A 17,214-nucleotide genomic window follows, 5' to 3' on the forward strand; every position below is an offset into this window, starting at 1 on the left:
AGAGCACTAGCCTTGAGAAAACCCAAGGATAGCACCCAGGCCTTGAGTTCAAGTCCCAGGACTGGCAACCCCTCCCCCCAAAACAAACAAAAACCCCACTAGAAGTGGAGCTGTGGCTCAAGTAGTAAAGTATTAGCCTTGAGCAAAAGAGCTCATGGACAGCTCTTCCCCTCCCCCCCAAAAAATCCCCTATTACACATTTTTAATTTCATGTATCCTCTGTGAGTACAGAAAAGTGACAAAATATGTGTTAGGCCAGTAATCATCCTTGGAGGTTTATTGGTTAAAACAATGGGCTCTGAGGATATAGCTAAGGAGTAGAGAACTTGTCTGGCATGCATGAGGCCTGGTTTTGATTCCCCAGAACTGCACAAAAAACAACCAACCCTCCCGACCCCCCATAGAATTGAAGGATAGCAAGGAAAAAGTATCTGCAGATGTGACCAGAAGGATGCAAATGTACCTCAAGATACACTTCTGTTCAGTTTGTTTGCTGTGGAAGAAGCTTTGGCCCAAACTATGTTTGTTTTTTTAGACCACAGAGCTGGAGCTGGCGGGGAGAGGCTCCACTTCTGATTGCTAGTAAGGAGAGCTGTTTGGGCTTGAAGTCATGACTGATGCACAGGTAAAGCCTGGGAGACATCTAAGTAGCTTTTGACACCCCCTCCCCCCCCTCCAGATTTTGTTTTACTCTTAATTAAAACTCCTAGACAAAGGTCACAGATCAAAGGTAAAAACTCTAGGCCCTTCTAATAGCAATTCCTGCCTCACTTTTTTTTTTTTTAAACCAGTCCTGGGCTTGAGCTCAGGGCCTGAGCACTGTCCTTGGGCTTTCTCAAGGCTAGAGCTCTACCACTTGAGCCACAACACCACTTCCAGCTTTTTTCTATGTGGAAATCAAACCTGGGTCTTCGTGCATGCTAGGCAAGCACTCTACCACTAGGCCAAACTCCTAGCCCCCCAGCCTCACTTTTTAACTTGAGATAAATGTTTCTGGAGATTGGTATATTTGCTTTTGCACAGTGTAATTTTGATCCTACTTTGACACTCACATTTAATAATAAATGTCAAATGTGAAGGTGACTATGTAGACAGTAGTTGTCTGTATAATAAACCCATTGTCAGATCCCTTATCTATCCAGATTTCAAGAGATAACATTGGATGTTTCATTAAAAAAAAAAGTACAATGTGAGTTTTCTAGTGTCAGGGGATCTCCAGAAATTTTATTTCCTAAAATGGTTTGATAATTAACTCACCCAACTCTGTAATATTTATTTTTGGGGCACCCTTGTCATGACCTGTGAAAAAATTGTCAGCAAGTGTTTGGACTTCATGAGTAGCCAGCTTGGAGGACAGGGCTAACGTCATCACTTGTTAGAAGGCATTCATAGAGAGTAAAATCGTCTCAGTGATATTATTTTAAGGGGTTTGATCATCATTTGAAAGTTATTACATCTGGCAGATGATACTCTTGGTCATATATCTAGTGTGGAAAGAAGCTCTGGTCTCTAATAGTATTGTCATTGATCAAACCAGTGAGATTTTGGGAACAGCATTTCAGATTAACATAGCAAAAGAAAATATTGTGAAGAAGTAAGAGAACATGGTGAGGCGCACCGCAGGGAGTGAGAATAACTTCCTTTTCACTTGCCTCCTGTGATGATGAATGCCAAGTGGGTGCCTGGTTTTTCCTTGGGTTGGATTGTTGTCACAGTATAAGCCGTTGATAAAATACCGTCTGTCAGTCAGTGCTTAGCAGGACATCTTCCCTTCCCCAAAGACTTTTTCATGATAGCACACAATGAAGTAGTTCATAAGGTGGCAAAAAAGATTTTCTTTCTTTTCTTTTAATAGAGTGGTACTAGGATATTGGGCTGTGTAACTCTTTTTGTAAAAAGTAAAGTTAGTTCCATTTTCAAACAACTGAGAATTGTTTCTGCATATGGTCTAGCTCTGATGAGAACAAATGGTAGTGGCCTTACCTTGGCAATGGTTCCAGCAGTGTTATGACTGAATTGTGTCTTCCTAAATTTATAGGTTAAAGCTGAAACTGTTCCCAATGTTTGAGAATGGGAGTGAATTTGATGGTAGGATACCTTTATAAAGACACTTTGGTTAAAGCTATGGGTCATTCAGGTGGGTCCCAATCCAGTTGAATGGTATCCTTCTTAGAAGATGGTTCTCCCTCCCACCCCCGACACACAGTGGAAAAAGACAATGTAGATGTGTTTACAGACTAAGAACAGAGGCCTTAGGAGAAACAAACCCTTCTGTCACCTTGTCTCTACACTATAAGATAATAGTTTCATTTGATCAAGTCCCCTGTCAGTTGTGGGTTGTGGCAGCACTAGAAACTGGAAACTGATACCAGTAAGAAGCCAGACTGCTCAGAGAGCTTCTTCCCTCACCCTTCCAGCCTGGCAGCTCACAAAAGTCAGTCTGAGGCTCTTTATGATAGATACCCTGCGGTCCTAAGGAGGCTACATCTGAGCTGGGTGTGGTGGCTCATGCCTGTAATCCTAGCTACTCAGGAGACTGAGATCTGAGGATTGCGGTTCAAAGCCAAGCCAGGCATTGAAGACCATGAGACTCCTATCTCCAATTAATCGCCAGAAAACAGGAAGTGTCACTGTGGCTCCAAGGTTAGGGTGATAGCCTAGAGTTGAAGAGCTCAGGGACAGTGTCCAGGCCCAGAGTTCAAGCCCTACGACTGACCCCCCCCCACCGCCCCCGCCCCCCAAAAAAGGCTGCACTTGAACACTCAGGATCGCCAGGCAACTGTACTCAGTGATTCCTTATGCCTCTGTTTCTAATCATTTTGTGTGATGCTGTCAGCCAGCGTTTCCATTTCCCCAGGAAGTTCAACTAAAGGAGAAAGATGGAGCTGATGGCCTTCTGTGATTGGATACCTCTGCTGTCATTTTTGGACACAGTCCTAAGCTCAGAATGATCTGAGTCCAGAGGCAGGGCAGCTTAGTGAACATCTGGCTTTGGTGTGGATTGGACCATATGCATAGGATGCCATCTGGGGCCACATCTGCTTTCTCAGGAGACCTGTTCCAGCAGCCTAGAATTTAAACAGAGATTAATTGAATCTCATCTTTTTGTTTTTTTTTTTTTTTTGTCATTCCCCCCCCCCCCCCCCAGTCTGTTGAGTGTGTTTCTTAAGGTGCAGTTGGAAAGCCATTGGCTTCCTGTGGCAGGTTTGTTTGCATATAATTCACTTTGAAGTTCTTCAAGAAACAGAACACTTAGAGATCTTTTAAAGAACTTAAAAAGAAAATTCGTTTCTGGTTCCAGCAAATCTACTTTCAAAATGGGTATGGCAAGTAAAGTCTGTAGTTAGGTTAGGTTATGGTAAATTTTGGTGTGGGTCCATGTCTCCTAAGCTTGGGGAAAAAAACAAAACAGAGAGGCATAAAGTCAAATTTCTTGGTTGGGTTCTCATTCTCTACTGTGATTCTAAGGTCAAATAGACATGTTTGATGTAGTCACATCTCTTTTCTATGTGTGGTCTACTCTTCTGAGTAAGGCCATGAGGAATGTGCTGCAAGCTCTCTATTTTCACCCACAACTGTAATGTAAGAGGAACAGAAGTATTAAAATTGAGTGAAATTTAAGTCCTCTGCTTTGAGTTACGATAGACCATGTTTTTGCAGTGCCTTCACCCAGCCTGGCCTTTTCAGTTAATTTTGTAGCCCCTGGGAACAGATGACCCCAAATTCCAGGAGCACCTGCAATCAAAATAGTTCTCATTCCCAGGCCCACACAACAGGGTGTGTTTGCAAGTGCTGGAAAGCAAAATACAACATGTTGTATTTTCCATGATAAAATATTATGCTAGAATTGACTTTGCTTTTGTGGCAGCCATCTTCTCTTGCTTTCTTAAGATTTTGTTATAGTTTTACTTTTTTTTTTTTTAACAGTACTGTGCAGTTTGTTAACCACTCAAGGACAGTAGCTTATGGTAGGAGTGGGACAGAATTGGGACTGAAAAGTAAAGATATTCCCAATGTGATAGTTTGAAAAGAAGCCACTACTTGCACTTTTCCCAGAGTCAATGCAGTATTAGCTGTAAACAACCCAGTACACTAGGGGTACTGACGTAGCACAGATGCCACAAGAAAAACAGCTACATTAGAAAGACCAGCACTGTGTAGGAAAAGAGTAAATACTTCTCTCCCAAAACAACATCATACAGTTTGGACCTACCAGTGTGGTCCTATATCAGCTTCTAGAATATTTGGTAGGAGAGAAAAGTAAAATCATACTGACAGATATAGTCTTTGGATATTTAAGAAGGACAGAGAAAATTCTCAGAAGATTTTACCCAACTGGTATCTCATCGGGAGGCTGTTTGTACTGTTGCTCCTCTGTACCTCTTCAGTGTGCTTATCCTTCGCTTAAAAATGCTCTAAGGAGGCAGACATTTGTGTCTCTCCGCTTCCTTTCCTCTCCTTTCCTCCTCTTCCCTCTCCTTTCTTGTGTTAGTATTGGGGCTTGACTTCAAAAACTCAAGCTTTTTCAGGCTCTACCATTTGAGACATACCTCCAGTTCTATAGTGTATTGGCTGATTGGAGATGGAGTTTCACAGATTTTTTTTTTTTTTTTTTTTTTTTTTGCTCGAGCTAGCTTTAAGCTGTAATCCTCTAGATCTCAGCTTTCTAAGTAGCAAGGATTACAGATATGAACCACTAGTGTCTGGCTATGAGTTACTACTATTTCTAAAAGGATCACTTAATTGCAAAATATTTTCTGTACTATGTGCTTTATCAAAGATAATGATGATATTTTATGGAATAAGGGGGGAAAAAATCCCTAAACCATGTCAGTATTACAGCCCAAACAGTTCACTTTAAAATGTCCTGGAGCTGGGTGTTACAGACTTATGCCTGAAATCCTAGCTATTCAGGAGGCTGTGATCTGAGGATCATGGTTCAAAGCCAGCCTGGGCACTAAAGACCTTGAATCTCTTATCTCCAGTTAACTACCAAAAAACTGAAAATGGCCCTGGTGCTCAAGGGGTAAGGTGGTAGCCTTTAGCTGAAGAGTTCAGGGACAGAGCCCAGGCCTAGGGTCTAAGCCCCACGACTGACCAAAAAAAATTTCTTTTAAGATATCCTAGAATATTTTAAAACAGTTTAATCTTATTAGGTATAAGCATGTTGTAAACATGGTATCAAAACCATAGTAATTACTGGGCAGTATCTAGTTAGGTAATGTTCAGAGGTCTCTATCTCATCCCCGGTATCCTTAGGAGGTAGATGGCATCTCTACGTTAGAAAGGCATCTCTACGTTAGAAACAGTAGTGAGATCCCCAAGGGATTGGTGCCATTATGGGAGGCTATAGGAGTCAAGCACCTTCCATTACTGAGCCTAACAGGTGGGTCAGGGAATAGTTACTTTGAAGACCAGAAAAACTCTTGTCAGAAGGTCAGCTGATGGGATCCATAGACCCTAGGTGGAGAAATTCATTCTGATCCTTCTTTCTGCTCACTCCTAGGTAGAACCCACCCCCACTCCATTGGCTAAACCCAATTGGGAATTAGTAGGTAATAGAGCACAGACCAGGGTGGAAGTGTGCAGGGAAGGTGGACCATATTGAGGATTTTTTTTCTGGGTTCTAGCTTGCCTTCCCTTACTCTGCTCCTAACAAGACACAAGTATACACATGCACATGTATGCACAAGCACAACCCTCTCTGGTGTTGTGATAGCTTTTCTAACTAGGGCAGAGGAGCCATTCATTAACCTGAAACTGAACAATATTTCTCATTTCTATGTTTTGCTGTATACAACATATGAACACATAAGGAAGGTTTAAATAGCTGTGCATATCCCATCTTTCCATTCCTGATTAAAAATTCTGAGCATGGTTGTAACGTAGGTTTTTTTTTTTCCTTTAACTTTAAACTAAGTATCTCTTATGGTTAAACACAGAAGGAAAAATACCACAAACTAGGGAGAAATCTAAAACCTTGGTGAACTATATCTGGGTTTGTTTTTTTTTTTTCCTGGTTAAAAACCAACAAAGCAAGTATTGAAAGTTAGTTGCTTCAGTGCAAATGTTTTTCATTTTCCACCATTGGACATGTTGAACTGAAGACCCAGAAGTCCTTCTCAGTAAACTTCTTTCAGCAGTTTCTGTGGCATCCTGTATCTGAAGAGTAGTTAGCATCCTGAATTAGTCACTTTCTTTTTTAAAAAAAGGACAGCTGAATTTTAAAAACTGATTTGACCTTTTAAAAAGTATTTGAGTCTGCTGGGTGCTGATGGCTCCTAGCTACTCTGGAGGTTGATATCTGAGGATTTGTGGTTAACCAAAAACTCAGAAGTGGCCCAAATAATAGAGTGCTGCTTAACATAAAGCCCCAAGTTTAAACTTCAGTACTTTTATTTTTTTGTCAGTCCTGGGCCTTGAACTCTGGACATGGGCACTGTTCTTGGGCTTTCTCAACGCTAGAGCTCTATCACTTGAGCCACAGCACCATTTCTGGCTTTTTTCTATGTATGTGGTACCTAGGCATTTAACCCAGGTCTTCATGCATACTAGGCAAGCACTCTACCACTAGGCTAAACTCCTGGCCCCTTCCCCCCCACACTTTTTTTTTAAAGGAATCTGAAATTCAAAGTTTTGAGTAACAAAATGGTAAATTTAGTCAATCAGCTTATAGCAGCATTCAGGAACTAATTGAAGATGGTGGTTCTTTTTAACTTTTTTTTTTTTTTTTGGCTAGCCCTGGGCCTTGAACTCAGGGCCTGGGCACTGTCCTTGGGCTTTCTCAAGGCTAGAGCTCTACCATTTGGGCCATAGTACCATTTCTGGCTTTTTTCTATGTATGTGGTACTGAGGAATCGAATCCGGATCTTCATGCATCTAGGCAAGCACTCTACCACTAGGCTAAACTCCTAGCCCAAGATGGTGGTTCTTTTAAAAGGAACTTAATCTGTGGCCATGGCAAAATTCATTTTCCTCTCATCTGTTCTAGAATTGGTCAGAAAATCCAAGAATTATGTCATGGTAGAGGTTTGTCTGGGGATCTTTGGTGTGGGGAAAACCTTTTCTTCTCTGTTTATGGTTATTAGCTATGTTGTGAAACTTAAAAATAGTGTTCCTTTTAAGTCAAAGAACAAGATCCCTTGAACTTCTTATGTTTCAAAAATCTAGAGCAGAGACTCATTGGGCAAGTCTTCCCGTGTGGGATTGTTCATGTGGTTATGGGCACTGGAGAATGGGGATCCCCCAACCTGTGAGTGGCCCTGCAGTAGCAGAGAGAAATGTATCTGGTCCCAAGCTGGTTTTCGTAATTCTGCTTAGAAGATGGAGCACACAAACAATGTGTGGTCTGCAGAAGAACCTCCAGGTGTGGAGACACACTTTACAATGACTCAATTTAGAATTTCTTTTGACTTAATGATGGTGAGAAAGCCATATGCATTTGGTAAAAGTTGTTCTTGGAACTTGGTTAAGTACTTTGAACTCAGTAGGGTACCCATTCATGAAGCTGCTGCACTTTGGCAGTCAGCTCGCCTCTTGGTTAGCTAGGCATCTTGATGGGAAGCCTCCTGTTTCTGCAGTGTATTGTGTTGCTAAGTATGGTAGGGGAATTAAATGCATCTCTTCAGCTGCTGATCTGTTCCATACCTAATGACTTCATCAGTTGTAACACTACCAGAAGTAAAGGAACTGGGCAAAATTGCCAGAAGGGAGAGATTCTAATTATCTGTCTGGGGAGAGCAAGCCTTAAAGAATTCCCAGGAGGACCAAAGTCAGCAGCCACTAATTGGAATGAATTCTGTGTCTGATTTTTGCTCATAAGCCTTCGTTTTCCTCATGTGTAAAATAATGGTGGTATCATTACCATATGTAGACTAAAAATAGTGAAATACCCTAATGCTGCTACTTAATTTTTGTCATCAATATTATCAGACTGGGTGTGTTAAATATTTATGTTTGTGGGGATTTCCAGTATTTTCTAGGAGTTTGGGAAGAAGAATTATTGTCCCTCTGATGACTTAATGGACTAGCTTCACTTAGAAAGGGCTGTATGTGCAAGTATAGCAGATCTCACAAGTATAGTGTTGAAAGTCATTTCACATAGTAGAGAGCAGAGGCTAGTCTGGGGATTGGAGAGGCCCAGGTCCTTCCTTAGGGAGGAGTGGAGTATATTAATGTCTTCATTAGTAATATCTTCAATAATAATAATATATTCATTAATATACACCACCCACATATGAAGTTCTGGGATTAAAGTTTTCTGTTGTCTTGGGGAATTGAAATTTTTTTTTTTGGTTGGTCATGGGGCTTGTACTCTGGGCCTGGGCACTGTCCCCGAGCTCTTCAGTTCAAGGCTACAGCCCTATCTCTTGAGCCACAGGGCCACTTCTGGTTTTCTAGTGGTTAGTTGGAGATAAGAGTCTCATGGACCTTAGTGCCCAGGCTGACTTTGAATCAGGATCCTCAGATCTCAGCCTCCTGAGTAGCTAGGATTATAGGCGTACCTGGCTGGGGAATTGAAATTTTTAAACAGTGACTGAATTAATGAATAAATGTTTTTGTTTTAAACCAAAAAAGTGAACTTTTTACAACCTTTCATCTTTTGACTTTACTTGCAAGGGAGGAGATGTAATAAATGCCTTCCTGGCCATGCTGATTAAAAACATAATGCATTAAGTTGGAGAATGTGTAGCCTGAAATTTCTTAGGGTTGTATGAGAGACGGGATATAAATGTATGAGGATAAGCTTTTTTTTTTTTTGGTCAGTCCTGGGGCTTGAACTCAGGCTGGGCAGTGCTCTTGGGCTTTCTCAAGGTTACTACTTGAGCCCAGCACCACTTCTGGCTTTTTCTATATATGTCCCACCAAGGAATCAAACCCAGCTTTTTGGTGCATGTTAGGCAAGCACTCTACCACTAGGCCAAACTCCCAGCCCTGTGGGAGAATTAAGTTTTAAAAATAACCACCCAACCTTATCTTCTGAGTGTTCGGATTACAGGCCTGAGCAACAAAACCTGGCCAGGTTTCTTTATTGTTGATCCAGGTTGAAATCTATCCTTTTCCATTTTGGACTTTATCCTGTCTCATGGGACAGTTGTTGCCTGACACACAATGACTTAGAGAAAAGTAGAAAGGATGATACAATGATCCCTGTATAACCTCCTATCTAATATTATAATTATTACCATTCTTTCATGCTTTCTTTATTTGTAGAAATTTAACATATTCTTCATGAATTATGTTAAAATAAATTATAGCATTTTGCCCTTAAATAAATGCATCTCTGAAATATAAGGAGACTACCTTATCTAAATACAGTATGATTTGTCATGCCCAACAAATCCAATATTATGTAATAATTAGTTTACAGTCAAATTTGTCAAATTCAGCATCCTGCTTTTTATGGTCTCAAAAAGTAACTAAAGTTGGGCACATTGACTCATGCCACTCAAGAGGCTGAGATCTAAGGATCATGGTTCAAACCCAGACTGGTAGTAAAGTCTGTGTAACTCTTATCTCTAATTAGCCATCAAAAAGCCAAAGTATGGTGGTAGCTCATGTTATACAACACCAGCCTTGAGTGAAAAAGTTAAGGGAAGGTGTCCAGTCCTTAAATTCAAGCCCCCAAACTGGCACAAAAATAAATAATCCATAGATAAAATATGGGGATGGCATTATACTTGGTTATAGTAGAGATCTTAAATCTCTTTAAATCTAAAATCCCATGACACACTGTGAGTATTGTGAAGATTTCTCTGAGTTCTACCCTTATGTAATGCCAATACAATTCAGAGTAAAAAACAATAGACATTTCCAGGAAACAAATCCTTGTAAATTCTGCCTTTTTCTCTACCAAGATAATGCCAGTTCTCTACCACTAAACGCATACCTCTAACTCTTTGCTTTACTTGTGTTTTGAGATAAGGTCATAATTTTTGCTTGGGCTGGTCTGGATCATTATCCTCCTATTTATGCTTCATGCTATAGTTGGGATGATAAGTGTGTGCTACTCTGACCAGCATTTTCTGAAGAGATTAAAGTCTCATGAATATTTTTGCCTAGGCTGGGTTAGAAGAGTCATCCTTTTGATCTCACCCACTTAGGCATCTTTTCAGGCATGACCAGCAAATGCCATCATGCCCAGGTATTATTTGTGATAGGGATATATATATATATATATATATATATATATATATATATATATATTTGTTGTTGTTGTTGTTGTTGTTTCTTGTTCTCCTTCTTTCTGCCTCTTGAGTAGCTGGAATTACAGGCAGGAGATACTAGTGCCTGGCTGAATTCTGGTTTTGCAATCTCAGGTGATCCCATTTATTTTCCCTCCCTCCCTCCCTCCCTCCCTCCCTCCCTCCCTCCCTCCCTCCCTTCCTTCCTTCCGTCCTTCCTTCCTTCCTTCCTTCTTTCACTACTGTCCTTGGGCTTTCTCAAGGCTAGAACCTCTACCATTTGAACCACAGATCCACTTCTGGCATTTTCTATATATGTGGTACTAATGCATGCTAGGCAAGCACTCTACCACTAGGCCAAACTTCTGACTGGCGATCACATTTTTAATAACTCAGCAAATGCTTACTTGTAATTACTAGACTCATTAATTCAGTGGAGATACAATGTACATTGTTTTCTGAGCCCAGTGTCTACTGTGTCACACCTTCACAGACAGGAAACCACATTCTTAACAGTGCTGACTAGACACCACAGAAATGGTTTGTGGCTTCCTTGCATTTGTAAGCCTGCCGGACTCTGTTTCATTCCTTGGGTGGAATTTCCTGATGCATTTCACAATTCTTCTTGAAGGCAGAAAGTCAGGACGGTGGGTGGAGTCAGTCTGACTTCCCAAAGCCTGTGGTAAGAAGCGCTTGTCCCCTAGTGGGAAGGGAATGGACAGGTGTAGGAGGGCCCTGCTCTGACCAGGGTCTTGCTTATCCCTTGGGATGTCCAGACTCCCAATCTTTTCCAATATGATAGTCACCTAGAGTCAGGAATTGCTGCAGGCATTGAGTTGAACGTGAAAAGCCGGTGAGCCAGGCCTGTTCCTCTATGAGCTCAAGTATTCCCTGGCCTTCACTGCTGCTCCACAGAAGAGAGGGGTCATGTGCTCTGGAAATATATCCTTGTATATGTGAACTTAGTGATTTCCCCTTCCTTGTGCTTTGGAAGATGGGCTGTATGGAATCATTTCACTCCACTTCTGCAGGTGCACAGTGAGCTCTGCTTTCATTTATCCCTTAATTTATCCTTGTTGTGGAGCCTAGCTCATCACGCCTCTGCAGCATGAAAAGTGTTTCCACCAGTTTCTACTTTCATGCAGTTCTATTGACCCACTTGGAAGACGTTCAGTGTAGTGCCTGCTGGTTTCTTCTTTGGTCCTTCATTTGGCTTGTTTTTTATTACATTCCAACTGTGTCAGTTCTTTTTTAAAGAGAAAAGAACCTGAGAAAAAACAGTACTTGTGAGGACAACTACATGTTAAGGGTAATTGCTATGTTGGGGAAATACTGAATTCACCATCATGTTATTTCCATAGCCTAGTGCTTTAGAGTTAGATGTAACCATCCTGGTGGGTGCTAGTGGCTCACACTTGTAATTTTAGTTATTCAGGAGACTGAGATCAGGGAATCTTGGTTCTGAATAAGCCTGGGCAGACAAATCCAGGAGACTTTTTTTCTTGTCGTTGTTAGTCCTGGGGCTTGAACTCAAGACATGGATACTGTCCTTGGGCTTTCTCAAGCTAGCACTCTACCACTTGAGCCAGAGCACCACTTCTTTCTTTTTCTGTGTATGTGGTAGCAAGGAATTGAGTCCAGGGCTTCATGAGTGCTAGCAAGCACTCTACCACTGGGCCATGCTCCTGGCCCAAATGCAAGAGACCCTTATCTTTAGATAATGAACAGAAAAGCCAGAAGTGGAGGAATGGCTCAAGTGGTAGATTTCCAGCCATGAGCCGAAAAACTGAACCAGATAATGAAGTCCTCAAACCCCAGTACTCCCAGTACTGACATTATTTAAAAAAAAAAAAAAAAGTCCTGAATGGAAATGTCCAATCTACAGTGAGATGGGGAGGGGCACATAGGAACTTTATTTCCATCAGCACAAGTCATTATGGAAAACCTGAAAATGATAGAAAAGCAGGAAAAAGAAACCCAGGGACAATTAGGACGAACATTTTGTGAATTTATGTGGACCATTTTAGCGTACTGGTCTGTCCTTTATTGCACTGTAACTATCTAGAATGCTTTGATCTTCCAAAGCAAGGTTTGTGGATAAGCTGAGTTGATATCTTCAGGGGTGCTCAACATCCCCAACACCTGAATCATAATTTTTGTGAGCACTGTTACCTGTAGGTGAGAATTCTGAAGCACCACTCTTTAACTCATTACAGCCAGAGCCACAGCTGAACAGAGAAGAACCAATGGCTAAATATATCTGTACTCTCTGTTTTTCTCCATTTCTCCCTGTCATGCTTTCCTAAAATAATTTTCATCAAAATATAATGTTAAAAATGAGATGAAAAATTTTAACCAGGGCAGAGCAGCCAGGAGAAACTCGGTAGTCTCATGGACTGACTCAGGGCCTCTGGTGTGGCAGGTATGTCTGGCCCTAGGCCCTGTAGTTCAGGGTGCTGAACATGCAATCATATCATGGGGGGCTAAAAGGGAAGACAAGCTGATGCTGCAAAGATGAGATTGGCTTAGAAACAAAAATGATCTCAAGGTGGAAACTTGAAATACAGGTCAGTGAGCACCGAGCATTGTTGTGGTCCAGACGGAGCATAAGCATGGTTAAAATAAATCCCTCCCTTCAGACACCAAAGCACTTTAGTATTAGAATAGAACCTGAGTATTGGCATTATAATTCTATAACCCCTGTCTAAGCATCCAGTTCTTCTGTAAAATAAGAATACAATGATGCAAATAATTTTACAGAATTGAGGGCTTAAAAAATGAGATAATATAGCAAAACAGCCTTCAACAAGTATTATCTCAATGCTGTGTAGCAAAGGTGTCTGGAAATGCTAGGTGAGTGGCATGGATGGAAAATACTGAAGAACAGAGAATACTGCTTTGACTGGAACAATGAGGTCTTGGGGCCCATGTGTCCTTGAGAATTTGGACGAGGCAGAAAAGTGGAAAGAGTGGGCTACTGGAAGAGAGAAATGAAAGATGAAGCTACTGTTTGATACTATGTAGGCTAAAGGAAGAGCTAATAACAGTATCCTACATGGGTCCAGTCTGCTGGTGTGAGTTCTATGTTAAGGCATGTCAGGTTGGACCCAGCTGCTTAAAGATGGAGGTCTGGGATACATGCTGGCTTACCTGGGGTGTTACATGACTGCCTGCCCCTCTTCCAGGATCAACTGTGGTGTTCATAGAATGAAGTCATCTGCCTTCTTCTCTTGCCTGGTGCAGACCTGGAGAAAGTATTCTACTTGACTTGTTGTAAGTGCCCACACTCCCACAGTTTCCTAACAAAAGGGAATTAAAGGCAGATCTTCCTTTTGTTCACTATGTAGAGAAGAACTGAAGTTTCCTGTCGATAAGTTTTACTCATGGGCATTCTCTTCCTTGGGTTTCTTTCCTTTTACAAGGCCCTTCCTCCCAACTATTAATTACTTCAGAAGAGAAGCAAAGTAAGATATCTTTCTTAATGAACTAAATGCTCTAGCAGTGAAGTAATTGCATGACTGTTTGTGTCAGTTTCTCTTTATTATCTCACTTTAATAAAAGTGGGGAGTGTAACCATGGTTACTGGCTTTTGTAGGTTGTAGTTAGCTTGCTACACGAAATATTAATATTTTGCCAAATTGGCTCTGTACTGTTTCTCTGTATCAGTATCTGTCCGTATATTTTTCTCTCTGTTTATACATAGCACATCAAAAATATGTTTTGTGGAACCATCTGAGTTTGTTCTAAAGATCATGACCCTTTAGCCCTCGATAGGTATCTCCCAAGCAAAAAGTTATTCTACTCCATAATCTATGCCATTGTCAATACAATTGTATAGATGAGACTTGAGTATATATATTTACATAGCTTTTCTTTTGTCTGATAGCTTTTTTCTTTTCTTTTTTTGTTGGTTGTGGGGCTTGAACTTTGAGCCTGGGCACTGTCCTGAGTTCATCAGCTCAGGGCTACCACTCTACCTCTAGAGCCTCAGTGCCACTTCTGGTTTCTGGTGGCTAATTGGAGATAAGAGTTTCAAGGTCTTTAGTGCCCGGGCTGACTTTGAACCATGATCTAAGATCTAAGCCTCCTGAATAGCTAGGATTACAGGCGTGAGCCACTGACCCTGGATCCTGATAGCTTTTCTAATACTCTCCAATCCAAGATTTGCTGACACCTGTTTATTGCATTTTGTCCCTCTATGTGTGTTTCTGTGCGTGTGTGCGTGTGTATGTGTGTGAGTGTGTGTGTGTGGCAGTCCTGGGGCTTGAACTCGGGGCCAGAGCACTATCCTTGGGCTTTCTCGAGGCTAGAGCTCTACCACTTGACCCACAGCACCACTTCCGGCTTTTTCTATGCATGTGGTGCCAAGGAATTGAACCCAGGTCTTCATGCATGGTAAGCAAGCACTCTACCAGTAGGTCAAACTCTGACAGCGCCATCCTGGTTTTCTTTTATTGTTCATGCCACTAATACCTTGGAAGATATCAGAACATTTGTCTGATAGAATGTATCACAATCTGAATTTGTTAAATTGTTACCTTATGATTTGATATAGATAGAGCAGGTCTGGCCAAGTATATTCAGTGGCACTGTAGAGATACCTGGTGTTTGTCCTAGAATGGATTATGCTGAGTCTCACTTGGATGGACTACTCTTCTAGAGCTCTACATTGTAAAGATAACTTTTCCCCTAGGAAAATGGTCATAATCTGTGGGGTGATACCCTGAGATGATGTGAGTATCCTGTTCTACAACAATCCTTTTCTCTAATGGCTTTGGGTCCATTAATGATTCTTGACTGAATCAATTAGTGCCTTTGAGATATATTAACTAGCATGCTTTATAAAGAAACTCTTCCTCCCCCCTCACTTTTTTTTTTTGTGGGTCATGGGGCTTGAATTCTTAGCCTGGGTATTGTCCCTGAGCTCTTCAGCTCAAGGCTACCACCCTTCCCTTGAGTCCACTTCCCGTTTTCTAGAGGTTAATTGGAGATAAGAGTCTCAGGTCCTTTTGTGCCCAGGTTGACTTTGAACCTTGATCCTCAGATCTCAGCCTCCTGAGTAGCTGGGATTACAGGCATGAGCCACGGCGCCTGGCTTCCTCTGCCCTTTCTTATGAATACATATGTATTTATGGTTTGAATTTTTAGAAATATGATACATTACAATTCATTCTTTTTTACTCAGACTTTGCACAAGTCAGATCCTGTGTCCCTTTGTCATGTGTTCATGACTATTTGGAGACTTGTGTTTTTTGGACATAGTAAGACATTATACATTTATTTTATGCTTTCCATACCCCAGACCTAGATCCAACTATTACTCCAGTAAGCCAAGTAAGATACTTCAACCAACACTTGGGCACTTAGAACAACTTCTTTCTTCTTCTTCTTTTCCTCCTTCTCCTTGTCTTCTCCTTCTCCTTCTCCTCATCCTCGTCCTTGTCTTCCTCGTCCTCCTCATCCTCCTCTGCCTCCTTCTTCCTCTTTTTTTTTTTTTTTTTTTTTGTTAGTTCTGGGCTTGACCTCAGGCCTGAGCAATGTCCTTGTGCTTTCTCAAGGCTAGAGCTCTACCACTTGAGCCCCAACCACTTCTAGCTTTTTCTATGTATGTGGTACCGAGGAATAGAACCTGGGACTTTGTGCATGTTAGGCAAGCACTCTACCACTAGGCCAAACTCCTGGCCCATGAACTTCTTTAAGAGTATTTATAATCCAAAGTTGAAAGCCATACTTTGTTTAGATCCTGACCACCCCTTCTGCTAAGATTATTCTCCTAATGACATTGTCAGTTGGAAGAAAGGGTGATCCAATGTGGAGACTCGGGCTTTGGACTAGAGGTGAGAGAGGGATGCAAAAGAGGAGAAACACCAGTCTCAAATACTAATTTCACTCATACTGGGGATCTGTCCAAGGAATGTCTAGAGAGCATGTCTATTTATTTTCCAGGTAGACTCTAAAAATGGGTTGACCTTTCTCATAATCAGTAATAGAAAAAAAAAAAGGTTACCCCTGAGTGCCACACACACACACACACACACACACACACACACACACACACACACACACACACACACTTTCCATACCAAGAATTTGTAAATACTCTGTATTTTCAGAGTCAGTGTAATATGAATGGTTGCGTCCCTTTTTGTTGTTGTTTTTTCTTTCTTTCCCTTTCTCTCTCTCTCTCTCTCTCTCTCTCTCTCTCTCTCTCTCTCTCTCTCTCTCTCTCTCTCCCTCCCTCCCTCCCTCCCTCCCTCCCTCCCTCCCTCCCTCCTTCCCTCCTTCCCTCCCTCCCTCCCTCCCTCCCTCCCTCCCCCTCTCTCTCTCTTTCTTTTTTTTTTTCTTTTCGTTTTTGCCAGTCTAGGCTTGAGCTCAGGGTCTGAGCACTCTCATTGGACTTTCTCAAGGCTTGAGCTCTACCACTTGAGCCTCAGCACCACTTTTGTTTTTTTTCTATGTATGTGGTACCGAGGAATCGAACCCAGCTTTCTCAAGGCTAGCAGTTTACCACTTGAGCAACAGCACCACTTCTGGCTTTTTCTGTGTATGTGGTACCCAGGAATCAAACCCAGGGCTTCGTGCATGCCAGGTGAGCACTGTACCACTGGGCCACACTCCCGGCTACACCTCTTTCTTTTTATTTTAAACTATAATTTAGACGTTCATCTCCAGATACAAACCTACCCCCTCCTTATATTTTCTAATCTGAATCTTATGTGAAAGAAGCTTTAGCCTGAGCAAAATGAAATTTCTTTCAGACATTAAGACAGCTTGGATACAATTACATAATTAAAAACTTTCATCTAGATTTTACTAAAATTCCTCTTTTAGCCAATAAAAGCAAATTATGATTTGGCTTCTTTAATATTTTTAGATACTTTAAACTTCCATTTTGGGAATATATTTGTCTTTGAATTGTGATATAAAAAGTAATTTCAAAGGTTTGGCCACGTGGCTAGACTTACTTAGTCCCTGGCATTGACCAGTAAGCTTGTGTTTCTTGTTTCTGGTCTGGATTCTGTTGTGAAAT

At 41.4% G+C, this 17,214-nt stretch overlaps 1 protein-coding gene across 11 annotated transcripts in view; it reads left to right on the forward strand.

Moving 5' to 3' along the window:
- The window catches only part of Apbb2 (amyloid beta precursor protein binding family B member 2), a 268,672-nt gene that overhangs the window by 56,722 nt on the left and 194,736 nt on the right, over positions 1–17,214 (forward strand). The window contains exon 3 of one of the 11 annotated variants that reach the window (XM_090343669.1): positions 13,370–13,457. The exons of the other annotated variants lie outside the window; for them this stretch is intronic. The gene's annotated coding sequence lies outside the window, so the exon portion shown is untranslated. The remainder of the gene's footprint in view (positions 1–13,369; positions 13,458–17,214) is intronic. 11 annotated transcript variants of the gene reach the window in all.

The sequence above is a fragment of the Megascapheus bottae genome, chromosome 13, assembly GCF_031878675.1.
Source record: "Megascapheus bottae isolate mThoBot1 chromosome 13, mThoBot2.hap1, whole genome shotgun sequence".
In the NCBI taxonomy this organism is placed as follows: domain Eukaryota; kingdom Metazoa; phylum Chordata; class Mammalia; order Rodentia; family Geomyidae; genus Megascapheus; species Megascapheus bottae.